This window comes from Cupressus sempervirens, chromosome 2 (genome assembly GCF_028749045.1).
Source record: "Cupressus sempervirens isolate cs-2001-9-10 chromosome 2, ASM2874904v1, whole genome shotgun sequence".
Taxonomy (NCBI): domain Eukaryota; kingdom Viridiplantae; phylum Streptophyta; class Pinopsida; order Cupressales; family Cupressaceae; genus Cupressus; species Cupressus sempervirens.
In genome coordinates, this window is record NC_143119.1 from 568,436,803 (window position 1) to 568,450,368 (window position 13,566).

A 13,566-nucleotide genomic window follows, 5' to 3' on the forward strand; every position below is an offset into this window, starting at 1 on the left:
TGTGCGTCGTCACAAGTGAATGGGGAGATCTCTCTATGAACGACAGCATGGCGATTGCAAGAGAAAATGAACTTAGTAGTCAGAGCATTGGCCTCAGACCATTGTGATGGCCTTGCAATTTCTCTATAATTGCAACCTATGTTTGTGCAGTAGCAGAGTTTGCATGTAAGATTGGCCTTTTTTCTTGACAGATCCAAGTACTCTCACCAAGTAACCAAGTCACCATGTTGGCCGACCCAATCTGGACGAGCTGATCTAGGCGAGCCATTCTAGCCGAGCTGATCTAGGCGAGCCATGCTGGCCGAGCTGATCTGGGCGAGCCATGCTGGCCAACCCATTCTGGTCGAGCCATGCTGGCCGAGCCGTTCTGGGCGAGCTCAGAAAATGGTGTCATGGATGGCTGTTTGGTCACATTTTTCATTGAATTGGATTTTTAATGGAGTTTTCTGTTCTATCGCAGATTTCTAATGCAGAGCGAGCCTCGCACTAATAGCTTATATAGGAGAGGTTGTTGCCGCGAGCCTCTCCCATGCCCCTTTCATTGATTCAACATTGGTGTCTAGGCGGATCAGATTGTTGGGTTTTCAAACGGTGTATGCTAATGTTGAATCAATGAAAGGGGCATGAAGCGATCTCAGTGCTTTTCCTTGGCTCTCCTTTAGATCATGTTTTCCGATGACTCAATTTTGGAAAAGGTGAGGCAGTGGTTAGCGATCCATGGCGTGTCTTTTTGGTGATTTTAAAACTTGATCTAAACGTGAACCCTTGTCTAGCACTCCGGCATTGCTTGGTATAATGGTAATTTTCTATGGGTGCTCAGTGCTCTAGCAATTTTTCATGGTGTACTTATTGCGACGACATGGGAGCTTTAATATTGAAAGCTCTCGGCAAAAAATGGTGGCTGAGTCATGCTGGCTGACCCGATCTGGCTTAGCCATTTTCGTCGACCCGATCTGGCTCTTCTTTCTCACTCCATCGGCACAAATTTGAGAGTTGTTCCACAGTGGTTGTCGTTCCAATTTGTCATTGCGGTGATCTGGAGAGCGATGCTAAGGGCGAGAGCTTGGGTCTAGCATTTGGGGATGTTTGTGCAAGCAAGCAATGGAGCTTCTCTTATCGGAACCTCTTCATGGCCTTTGAATATAGACCCAGTGCCGACGATATTGATGGATACGAGCCTTGGATTCTAAATTTTTTCAGCTAACATTGGTTTTTGTGAGAGAAGGGTACGAAAGCACTTCCCGATTGCTACGTGGGAGCTCCCTAAGATCACCTCTGTGCCAACTTGATCGACACAACATTGGGAATGGTTCGACAACAATTGTCGTTCCAATGTGTCATCGGGGGATGTCTTGGAAAGTGGTCTTTCTTCCAAGGGCGAGCTCGCGTCTAGCACTTGGATTGTGCATCGCATCACAAGTGAATGGGGAGATCTCTCTGTGAACGGCGGCATGGTGATTGCAAGAGAAAATTGACTTAGTCGGATCATTGGCCTCAGGCCATTGTGATGGCCTCGCAATTTCTCTTTAATTGCAACCTATGTTTGCGCAGGAGCAGAGTTTGCATGTAAGATGGGCCTTGTTCTTGAGAGTTCCAGGAGATGACCTTCGGAACTTTTGGATTGGGCCCCCTTCAAGGTGAAATTCATCCAGTTGATCGGATGAGCTCGATGAGCATTTCAGTCCGTTGGCTCCATGAACTCACATCTCGTAACCAATGACAATCTTTTGCTCCTCTGCCAACCTCATAAAAAACTGGGTCGTAAATAGTCGTTTGGTCATAATTTTCAAGGATTTGGATTTTTAAGGTAGCTATCGGTGTGTTTGCTAATTTCTAATGTAGATAGAGCCTCACACTAATAGCTTATATAAGAGAGGTGGTTGGTGCGAGCCTCTCCCGTGCCCCTCTCATTGATTCAACGCCGGTGTCAAGGCGGATGGATATGTCAATTTTTGAAACGGTGGACGCCGATGTTGAATCAATTAGATGGGTATGAAGCCCACCCTCGATATGCTATTCCTCAACTCTCCTTTAGATCATGTTTTCTTGTCACTCAGCTCATGCAATTTCAGAAAAAGGTTTGGTAGCGATTGCCAGACCTCACCGCGTCTACTTGGTGATTTTAAAACTCGATCTAAAATGGGAGCCCTCGTCTAGCAACTCCATCCGGTGTTTCTTGGGTATTGCATAAATTTATGCCATTGGTGCGAATCCCCCAACGAATTCCTATGCTTGGACCCTCTCTGAGATCACCTTCTTTGATCACTTGACCGACACAACTATGGAAGAGACTTGGCAGCAGTTGCCATTCTACACCACGTTTGTTCTACGATTTCGAAGTTGATCTAATGGCAAGCCCTTGTCTCTAGCCATGAGGTGGGTGCTTGGCGCTCTAGCAAAGTTTTTTGAGTGCCTATCATGGCTACAATGGGAGTGGTGGTTGCTGCGAGCCTCTCCCGTGCCCCCCTCATTGATTCAACACCGCTGTCAGGGTGGATGGATATGTCGGATTTTGAAACGGTGGACATCGACGTTGAATCAATTAGAGGGGCATGAAGCCCACCCTCGAGGGTGCTATTCTTGGACTCTCCTTTAGATCATGTTTTCTTGTCACTCAGCTGGCACAATTTTAGAAAAAGGTTTGGCAGCGGTTGCCAGTCCTCACCGTGTCTACTAGGTGATTTTAAGACTTGATCTAAAATGGGAGCCCTCGTCTAGCACCTCCGTTCGGTGTTGCTCGGGTATTGCATAAATTTTTTCCATCGGCACGAATTCCCCAATGAATGCCTATGCTTGGACCCTCTCTTAGATCACCTTCTTTGATCACTCGACCGACGCAATTATGGAAGAGACTTCGCAGCGATTGCCATTCTACACCGCGTCTGTTTTGTGATTTCGAAGTTGATCTAATGGCGAGCCATTGTCTATAGCCATGAGGTGGGTGCTTGGCGCTCTAGCAAAAAATTTTTTGCATGGCTATCATGGCTACAATGGGAGAGGTGGTTGTTGTGAGCCTCTCCCGTGCCCCCCCTCATTGATTCAACGTCGCTGTCAGGGCGGATGGATATGTCAGATTTTGAAATGGTGGATGCTGACGTTGAATCAATTAGAGGGGCATGAAGCCCACCCTCGAGGGTGCTATTCCTGGACTCTTCTTTAGATCATGTTTTCTTGTCCCTCAGCTGGCGCAATTTCGGAAAAAGGTTTGCCAGTGGTTGCCAACCCTCACCGCATCTACTTGGTGATTTTAAAACTTAATCTAAAATGGGAGCCCTCGTCTAGCACCTCTGTCTGGTGTTGCTCGGGTATTGCATAAATTTTTCCTATCGGGGCGAATCCCCCAACAAATGCCCTACCCTTGGACCCTCTCTTAGATCACCTTCTTTGATCACTTGACCGACGCAATTATGGAAGAGACTTGGCAGCGGTTGCCATTCTACAGCGCATTTGTTCCGCGATTTCGAAGTTGATCTAATGGCGAGCCCTTGTCTAGCCATGACGTGGGTGCTTGGGGCTCTAGCAATTTTTTGCATGCCTATCATGGCAAAAATGGGAGAGGTGGTTTCCGCAAGCCTCTCCCATGCCCCCTCATTGATTCAACACCAGTGTTAGGGGGGATGGATATGTCAGATTTTGAAATGGTGGACATCGACGTTGAATCAATTAGAGGGGCATGAGGCCCACCCTCGAGGTGTTATTCCTGGACTCTCCTTTAGATCTTGTTTTGTTGTCACTCAGCTGGCGCAATTTCAAAAAAATGTTTGGTAGCAGTTGCCAGCCCTCACCGCGTCTACTTGGTGATTTTAATACTTGATCTAAAATGGGAGCCCTCGTCTAGCACCTCCGTCCGGTGTTGCTAGGGTATTGCATAAATTTATGCCATCAGCGCGAATCCCCCAACGAAGGCCTACGCTTGGACCCTCTCTTAGATCACCTTCTTCGATCACTCGACTGACGCAATTATGGAGGAGACTTGGCAGCGGTTGCCATTCTACACCGCATTTGTTCTGCGATTTCGAAGTTGATCCTAATGGCGAGCCCTTGTCTATAGCCATGAGGTGGGTGCTTTTTGCTCCAAACAAATTTTTTTTGTGCCTATCATGGCTACAATGGGAGAGGTGGTTGCCGCGAGCCTCTCCTGTGCCTCCCTCATTGATTCAATGCCACTGTCAGGGCAGATGGATATGTCAGATTTTGAAATGGTGGATGTCGACGTTGAATCAATTAGAACGGCATGAAGCCCACCCTCTAAGGTGATATTCCTGGACTCTCCTTTAGATCATGTTTTCTTGTCACTCAGCTGGCACAATTTCAGAAAAAGGTTTGGCAATGGGTGCTAGCCCTCACTGCGTCTACTTGGTGATTTTAAAACTTGATCTAAAATGGGAGCCCTCGTCTAGCACCTCTGTCCGGTGTTGCTTGAGTATTGCATAAATTTATGCCATCAGAGTGAATCCCCCAACGAATTCCTAATGCTTGGACTCTCTCTTAGATCACCTTCTTCATTCACTCGACTGACGCAATTACGGAAGAGACTTGGCAGTGGTTGCCATTCTACACCACGTCTGTTCTGCGATTCCGAAGTTGATCTAATGGCGAGCCCTTGTCTCTAGCCATGAGGTGGGTGCTTGGCGCTCTAGCAAAAAATTTTGCATGCCTATCATAGCTACAATGGGAGAGGTGGTTGCCACGAGCCTCTCCCGTGCCCCCCTCATTGATTCAATGCCGCTATCAGGGCAGATGGATATGTCAAATTTTGAAACGATGGACGTTGACATTGAATCAATTAGAGGGGCATGAAGCCCACCCTCATGGGTGCTATACCTAGACTCTCCTTTAGATAATGTTTTCTTGTCACTCAACTGGCACAATTTCAGAAAAAGGTTTGGCATTGGTTGCCAGCCCTCACCACGTCTACTTGCTGATTTTAAAACTTGATCTAAAACGGGAGCCCTCGTCTAGCACCTTCGCTCGGTGTTGCTCAAGTATTGCATAAATTTATGCCATCGACGTGAATCCCCCAATGAATGCTTACACTTGGACCCTCTCTTAGATCACCTTCTTCGATCACTCAACCGATGCAATTACAGAAGAGACTTGGCAGCGGTTGCCATTCTACACCGCGTCTGTTCTGCGATTTCGAAGTTGATCTAATGGCGAGCCCTTGTCTCTAGCCATGAGGTGGGTGCTTTGGCGCTCTAGAAATTTTGTTTGCATGCCTATCATGACTACAATGGGAGAGGTGGTTGCCGCGAGCCTCTCCCATGCCCCCCTCATTGATTCAATGCCACTGTAAGGGTGGATGGATATGTCAAATTTTGAAATGGTGGACGCCGACATTGAATAAATTAGAGGGGCATGAAGCCCACCCTCGAGGGTTCTATTCCTGGACTCCCCTTTAGATCATGTTTTCTTGTCACTCAGCTGGTGCAATTTCAAAAAAAGATTTGGCAGTGCTAGCTAGCCCTCACTGCATCTACTTGGTGATTTTAAAACTCGATCTAAAATGGGAGCCCTCATCTAGCACCTCCGTTCGGTGTTGCTCTGGTATTGCATAAATTTATGCCATCGGCGTGAATCCCCCAATGAATGCCTACGCTTGGACCCTCTCTTAGATCACCTTCTTTGGTCACTCGACCGATGCAATTACGGAAGAGACTTGGCAGCAGTTGCCATTCTACACTGCTTTTGTTCTGCGATTTTGAAGTTGATCTAATGGTGAGCCCTTGTCTCTAGCCATGAGGTGGGTGCTTGGCGCTCTAGCAAAAAATTTTGCATGCCCATCATGGATACAATGGGAGAGGTGGTTTCCATGAGCCTCTCCCGTGCCCCCCTCATTGATTCAATGCCGCTGTCAAGGCGAATGGATATGTCGGATTTTGAAATGGTGGATGCTGACATTGAATCAATTAGAGGGGCATGAAGCCCACCCTCAAGGGTGCTATTCCTGGACTCTCCTTTAGATCATGTTCTCTTGTCACTCAGCTGGTGCAATTTTGGAGAAAGGTTTGGTAGCACTTGCTAGCCCTCACCATGTCTACTTGGTGATTTTAAAACTTGATCTAAAACGGGAGCCCTCATCTAGCACCTTCGTCCGGTGTTGCTCGGGTGTTGCATAAATTTATGCCATTGGCACAAATCCCCCAACGAATTCCTACACTTGGACCCTATCTTAGATCACCTTCTTTGATCACTCGACCGAGGCAATTACGGAAGAGACTTGGCAGTGGTTGCCATTCTACACCGCATCTGTTCTGTGATTTCGAGGTTGATCTAATTGCTAGCCCTTGTCTATAGCCATGAGGTGGGTGCTTGGCGCTCTAGAAAAAAATTTTGCGTGCCTATCACGGCTACAATGGGAGAGGTAGTTTCCGTGAGCCTCTCTCGTGCCCCCCTCATTGATTCAACGCTGCTGTCAGGGCAGATGGATATGTCAGATTCTGAAATGGTGGATGCCGACGTTGAATCAATTAGAGGGGCATGAAGCCCACCCTTGAGGGTGCTATTCTTAGACTCTCCTTTAGATCATGTTTTCTTGTCACTCATCTGGCACAATTTCGGAAAAAGGTTTGGCAATGGTTGCCATCCCTCACCGTGTCTACTTGGTGATTTTAAAACTTGATCTAAAATGAGAGCCCTCGTCTAGCACCTCTGTCCGGTGTTGCTCGGGTATTGCATAAATTTATGCCATCGGCGTGAATCCCATAATGAATGCCTATGCTTGGACCCTCTCTTAGATCACCTTCTTTGATCACTCGACCGACGCAATTATGGAAGAGACTTGGTAGTGGTTGCCATTCTACACCGCGTCTGTTCTGCGATTTCAAAGTTGATCTAATGGCGAGCCCTTGTCTATAGCCATGAGGTGGGTGCTTGGCGCTCTAGCAAAATTTTTTGCATGCCTCTCGCAGCTACAATGGGAGAGGTGGTTGCCGCGAGCCTCTCCCGTGCCCCCCTCATTGATTCAATGCCGCTGTCAGGGTGGATGGATATGTCAGATTTTGAAATGGTGGACACTGATGGTTAATCAATTAGAGGGGCATGAAGCCCACCCTCGTGGCTGCTATACCTGGACTCTCCTTTAGATCATGTTTTCTTGTCACTCAGCTGGCACAATTTTGAAAAAAGGTTTGGCAGTAGTTGCCAGCCCTCACTGCGTCTACTTGGTGATTTTAAAACTTGATCTAAAATGGGAGCCCTCATCTAGCACCTCCGTCCGGTGTTGCTTGGGTGTTGCATAAATTTATGCAATTGACGTGAATCCCCTAACAAATGCCTATGCTTGGACCCTGTCTTAGATCACCTTCTTCGATCACTCAACTGACGCAATTACAGAAGAGACTTGGTAGCGGTTGCCATTCTACAGCGCATCTATTCTGCAATTTTGAAGTTGATCTAATGGCGAGCCCTTGTTTGTAGCTATGAGGTGGGTGCTTTGGTGCTCTAGAAAATTTTTTTAAGTGCCTATTGTGGCTACAAAGGGAGAGGTGGTTGCCGCGAGCCTCTCCCGTGCCCCCCTCATTGATTCAATGCCGCTGTCAGGGCGGATGGATATGTCAGATTTTGAAACGGTGGATGCCAACGTTGAATCAATTAGAGGGGCATGAAGCCCACCCTCGAGGGTGCTATTCCTAGACTCTCCTTTAGATCATGTTTTCTTGTCACTCAGCTAGCTCAATTTTTGAAAAGGGTTTGGCAGTGGTTGCCAGCCTTCACCGCATCTTCTTGGTGATTTTAAAACTCGATCTAAAATGGGAGCCCTCGTCTAGCACCTCCGTCCGGTGTTGCTTGGGTATTGCATAAATTTATGCCATCGGCACGAATCCCCCAACAAATGCCTATGCTTTGACCCTCTCTTAGATCACCTTCTTCGATCACTCGACCAATGCAATTACGGAAGAGACTTGGCAGCGGTTGCCATTCTACAGTGCGTCTGTTCTGTGATTTCAAAGTTGATCTAATGGCGAGCCCTTGTCTCTAGCCATGAGGTGGGTGCTTTGTGCTCTAGCAAAAAATTTTGCGTGCCTATCATGGCTACAATGGGAGGCTTTGATAACAAAAGCTCTTGGTGACCCTCCCCAATAGAATCGGTGCTGGTGTTCGATAAAGACACGTTATTTGGATTTTGAATATTGGCACCAGCATCGTTTCTATTGGAAGGGCTATGAAGCCATCCCAATTTTGCTATGTGAGTGCTCTCTCCCCAAAGTCGTTCTCTTCACAACAACTTCTTTGGCACAAAATTTTTGGAATGGTTCGGCAGTGGTTGTCATTCCAATGGTGCCATTGTGGTGGTTTCCTGGGCAGCTATCTGAAGGGTGAGACATTGTCTAGTAGTTGGGCTGTGCATCATGAGTGACAAGGGAGCCTTTGTTATCGAAAGCTCCCCATGGCCATTCGATCAGAAGAGCCATTGCTCATGTGGGAAAGGACGAATGCACCCTGGACTCCAAACGAAATCAGTGACATCGGATCTGTATATAAGAGCAGAATGAAGGAGCAGCCCATTTGCTATGCGCCTCTCCCCAAAGTTGCTCTTCTCTCTCACTCCATTGCCACAATTTTGGGAGTTGTTTGATAGCGGTTGTCTTTCCAATGTTTCATTGCAGTGATTTGGAGAGCGATGCTAAGGGCAGGAGCTTGTGTCTAGAATTTGGGATGTTTGTGCGAGCGAGTAGGGGGGGCTTCTCCTCTTGAAACCTCTCTGTCTCCTTTGTATATAGACCCAGTACTAACGATATCGATGGATGCGAGCCCTTGGATTCCAAATTGTTTCATAGCTAACATTGGTCTTTGTGAGAGATGGGTACGAAAGAACATCCCGATTGCTACGCGGGAGCTCCCCAAGGTCGCCTCTATGCCAACTCGATCGGCACAACATTGGGAATGTTTTGATAGTGGTTGTCATTCCAATGTGTCATTGGGGGATGCCTTGGAAAGTGGCCTTTCAAGGGCAAGCTCGCATCTAGCACTTGGATTGTGCGTCGCATCACAAGTGAATGGGGAGATCTCTCTGTGAACGGTGGCATGGTGATTGCAAGAGAAAATTGACTTAGTCGGAGCATTGGTCTCAGGCCATTGTGACGGCCTTGCAATTTCTCTTTAATTGCAACCTATGTTTGCGCAGTAGCAGAGTTTGCATGTAAGATGGGCCTTGTTCTTGAGAGTTCTAGGAGGTGACCTCCGGAACTTTTGGATTGGCCCCCTTCAAGGTGAAATTCATCCAGTTGATTGGATGAAGCTCGATGTGCTTGTATCTATTCCGAGACGGTAATGATGGTCATTAATCTGTGGCGGTGAGTATATCCCATTGAGTAATCGCAATGGCAGAGCTCATGGGAAGTACTTGTCGCTTTGTTTTGTTGGATATACCCTATATGTAGGTGTCTGCATGGCTTGCAACACACTGCACATTTGGTGTTTGATTCTAAGATGTGTTTATTGCTGAGTGTGCATGGAGTTGTATCTTTTAGCCAAGGGCTCCGTCTCATTGGCACGTTCTATCATTGCATTTTTATCCTGCCCGGACAGCAAGAAGGAAAGAGATGGTTGCACGGATGCATTATTCGACATCCCTAATTTCATCAAGGGTCCACTCTCCACCCTAAGTTTTTTTTGATTGGTAGAGCCTTGGGATTGAGAGGGGGGCTGATGAAAGGTTTGGTTGCCACATAATTTATTCCCTAGTGCATTCTCGATGCGTGCTTGCCTCTTCACTGTCTCATCCTAGAGAAGTGCATTGAACTGTCGTGACAGCCTTTTTGGTTTGGGCCAGTAGAAGCGTAGAGTATTATCGATAATTTTTGTTTGGATGCAGAAACTCTCCATGCCCTGTCCTACCCTGTGCGATCCGAACGGCTGCGGCTTATGGGTTCTGTGGGAGATACTCTTCTTCAGCTCCCCCCTAAAGAGTGTGTTCGGTGTTTGCATTGTGTGGACAAAAAGCTCAAGGCGTTTCATCTCTCTTTAGATGCAAAATTCTAGGAGGGCTTGTCGAAGCATGGCCATTTGTACGGGGTGTACCAAAAAGTGTGTAGGGGGCATATGCCTAGGAAATGGATGTCTCTGAGTGTCCTTACTCGGTCGCGTGCATAGTGTACATCTTTGCATTACAACTCTGCTGTGAGCATTTGTGATTCAAGCATTTTGGGGGAACGGGTTTCATATGAGATGTTCTTCTCAGGCTCCTGCGAACTAGAGTGCTCGTCTTTGCTATGCTCTGACAAGTGTAGGCCCAACGTGTCTGTCTAGGGGAAGAAATCGCATGAATGCTTTTTGCCGAGATGTGGGTGCTCGCAGGTGGGTTCCCTCGCGGTGCAGTTCTTCGGTATGTGCATGTGCATGAGATTGAAGCTTGTCCAACAATGCTAGTGTGAGTGTTCACCTGTAGGAAATTTTTTGTACCTATGCTGGTAGATCACATGTCACAAGGAACGGTTAGCGAGGCTGTGCTAGGAAAGGGGAAATTTTCCAGAGGTTAGACATGTTCGTGTATGCGGGCAGGCTCTCATCACCTATAAATGTGTGGAGGGGGTGTTATACACAATGCCCTTGAGCAGCTTTATAATTGAGGTGGTCGCATGCACAGTGATGCCCCCGCCAATCGCATAACACGCCATGTTTCTGACTTGCACGGCCCTTCACCCTTCAGCATGGCAGTCTCCGTTGGCACTTCGGCAACCAGCTCTTTGTCGTGGGAAAATGTTTGTTGCAATCCAGAAGGATTTTGTCTGTGCGGGTGCACCTCAATAGGCATGTAGGAGGCATATGCCTGGGAAATGGATGTCTCTGAGTGGCCTTACAATTGAGGTGGCTACGTGCGTGGTGCATCTCATACAGACTCGAGGCTTCTTTTTGAGTAGTGGCGACAACAAGTTTGACGGTAAAGGGTTTCGTACAAGATGTTCTTCCCAGGTGCCTGTGAACCGAGGCTCCCTATTTGGCCCTCTCCAGTTGATGATGGGACACTTTCCTCTTGTGTGAAATCTTTGAGCGTTACAAGTCTTGCATGTGCTGTGAACGTCATTCTTGTTGCTTGTGCGGCGGATTATGTTTGGATGCATGACGGAGCGAATGCAAATTTCGATTTCCAACCGCGGTGGGTATCCCTTGGCTATAGCAAGTCTTGGGGGTCCCCTCATTGTTAGAAGCTACCTGGTCGATCCTGCCAGTAGTCATATGCTTGTCTCAAAGATTAATCCATGCATGTCTAAGTATGAACTATTTCAGACTGTGAAACTGCGGATGGCTCATTAAATCAGTTATAGTTTCTTTGATGGTAATTTGCTACTCGGATAACCATAGTAATTCTAGAGCTAATACATGCACCAAATCTTGACTCTCAGAAGGGATGCATTTATAAGATAAAAGGCTAGCACAGGCTTGCCCACTATTTCGGTGATTCATGATAACTCGACGGATCGCACGGCCTTTGTGCTGGCGACGCTTCATTCAAATTTTTGCCCTATCAACTTTTGATGGTAGGATAGAGGCCTACCATGGTGGTGATGGGTGATGGAGAATTAGGGTTCAATTCCAGAGAGGGAGCCTGAAAAACGGCTACCACATCCAAGGAAGGCAGCAGGCGCGCAAATTACCCAATCCTGACATGGGGACGTAGTGACAATAAATAACAATATTGGGCTCATCGAGTCTGGTAATTGGAATGAGTACAATCTAAATCCCTTAATGAGGATCCATTGGAGGGAAAGTCTAGTGCCAGCAGCCATGGTAATTCTAGCTGCAATAGCGTATATTTAAGTTGTTGCAGTTAAAAAGCTCATAATTGGACCTTGGGTCGTCACGGTCGGTCTGCCTTCTGGGTGTGCCCTGGCCCTCACGTCCCTTTTGCCGGCAGCGTGTTCCTGGCATTAATTGGCTGGGTCGTGGTTTTGGCACCATTACTTTGAAAAAATTAGAGTGCACAAAGCAAGCCTACACTCTGAATACATTAGCATCGAATAACATGATAGGAGTCTGGTCCTGTTCCATTGGCCTTCGGGACCGGAGTAATGATTAATAGGGACTGTCGGGGGCATTCATATTTCATTTTCAGAGGTGAAATTCTTGGATTTATGGAAGATGAACCACTGCGAAAGCATTTTCCAAGGATGTTTTCATTAATCAAGAATGAAAGTTGGGGGCTCGAAGACGATCAGATACCGTCCTAGTCTCAACCATAAACGATGCCGACTAGGGATCGGCGGATGTTGCTCTAAGGACTCTGCCAGCACCTTCTGAGAAATCAGAGTGTTCGAGTTTCGAGGGGAGTATGGTCGCAAGGCTGAAACTTAAAGGAATTGACGGAAGGGCACCACTAGGAGTGGAGCCTGCAGCTTAATTTGACTCAACACGGGGAAACTTACTAGGTCCAGACATAGTAAGGATTGACAGATTCATAGCTCTTTCTTGAGGCAATAACAGGTCTGTGATGCCCTTAGATGTTCTGGGCTACATGCATGCTACATTGATGCAACCAATGAGTTTCTCTCCCTAGCTCGAAAGGTTTGGGAAATCTTGCCAAATTGCACCATTTCAATTATTGATCTTCAACGAGGAATTCCTAGTAAGCGCGAGTCATCAGCTCGCGTTGGCTACGTCCCTGCCCTTTTTACACACTGCCCATCACTCCTACCGATTGAATGATCTGGTGAAGTGTTCGAATCATGGTAATGACGGTGGTTCCTGTCGGCAATGTTGCGAGAAATTCACTGAACCTTATCATTTAGAGGAAGGAGAAGTTGTAACAAGGTTACCGTAGATGAACTTGTGGTAGGATCATTGTCGGTTCGAGACCCTGAATCGTGTAGGGGATGGAGCTGGCCTCCTCCCCACCCCCGAAATCTCGGCGATGTGCGAACACTTGGCCCTACAGCGATGTGTTAGATGGCCAAGCTACAGGTCTAGCACCGTCGAGGTCGAGGGTCACATCGAATGCCCGTGATCGAAATTGTGGATTCCCCGAGGGGCGAAGAAGAGACTCAAATGTAATCAGGATTAGGATCGGTGCCTTCAAATGATGTCTGCATCAAAGCGAGAGGTCTCTGCTCGGTTGCAGTTTACAGGGGGTCCGAGCCTCATCCCTCGCTAAGATTTCATGGTCTGATCACATGCGCGACGCTATGCCAGGGATCCATCATTTCGACGGCAACAAGTCGGGACTGCCTGCCACAACCCCCCGTTGCCTTGCCCAGGTGTGTTGACTCATCACTTGGAGCATTCTGTGTTTAGGATGGGTGCACTCACATGATTTTTGGGGCAGGGACCCCATCCGCTGACACAGCTCTCTCATGCATCACCTCCCACCTTTGTGAGGTGATGGGGCAGGGACACACCACAACGTTCCTCATCGCACCCATTGGGTGCTCGAGGTTTGGGATGTGTCAACACCCAACACACGGGTGCATCGCGCACCTAGGAAATCCAAAGAATGAAGCACGAGCCAGCGCCTTGCATGCTTGGGTCGCCGAAAGACAATAGCAAAAAAAAATCATGACTCTCGATAATGGATATCTCGGCTCTCGCCATGATGAAGAATGTAGCGAAATGCGATACTTAGTGTGAATT

At 47.5% G+C, this 13,566-nt stretch overlaps 1 non-coding gene and 1 pseudogene across 1 annotated transcript in view; both read left to right on the plus strand.

Annotated features, from left to right (window-relative positions):
- Positions 1 to 11,151: 11,151 nt before the first annotated feature.
- Positions 11,152 to 12,783, plus strand: LOC149574638 (18S ribosomal RNA; annotated as a pseudogene).
- Positions 12,784 to 13,493: 710 nt separating this feature from the next.
- LOC149574639 (5.8S ribosomal RNA) overlaps positions 13,494 to 13,566 on the plus strand; it is a 154-nt gene continuing 81 nt past the window's right edge. The window contains exon 1 of the ribosomal RNA XR_016361262.1: positions 13,494 to 13,566. This exon is cut by the window's right edge and continues 81 nt beyond it. This is a non-coding gene — a ribosomal RNA (5.8S ribosomal RNA).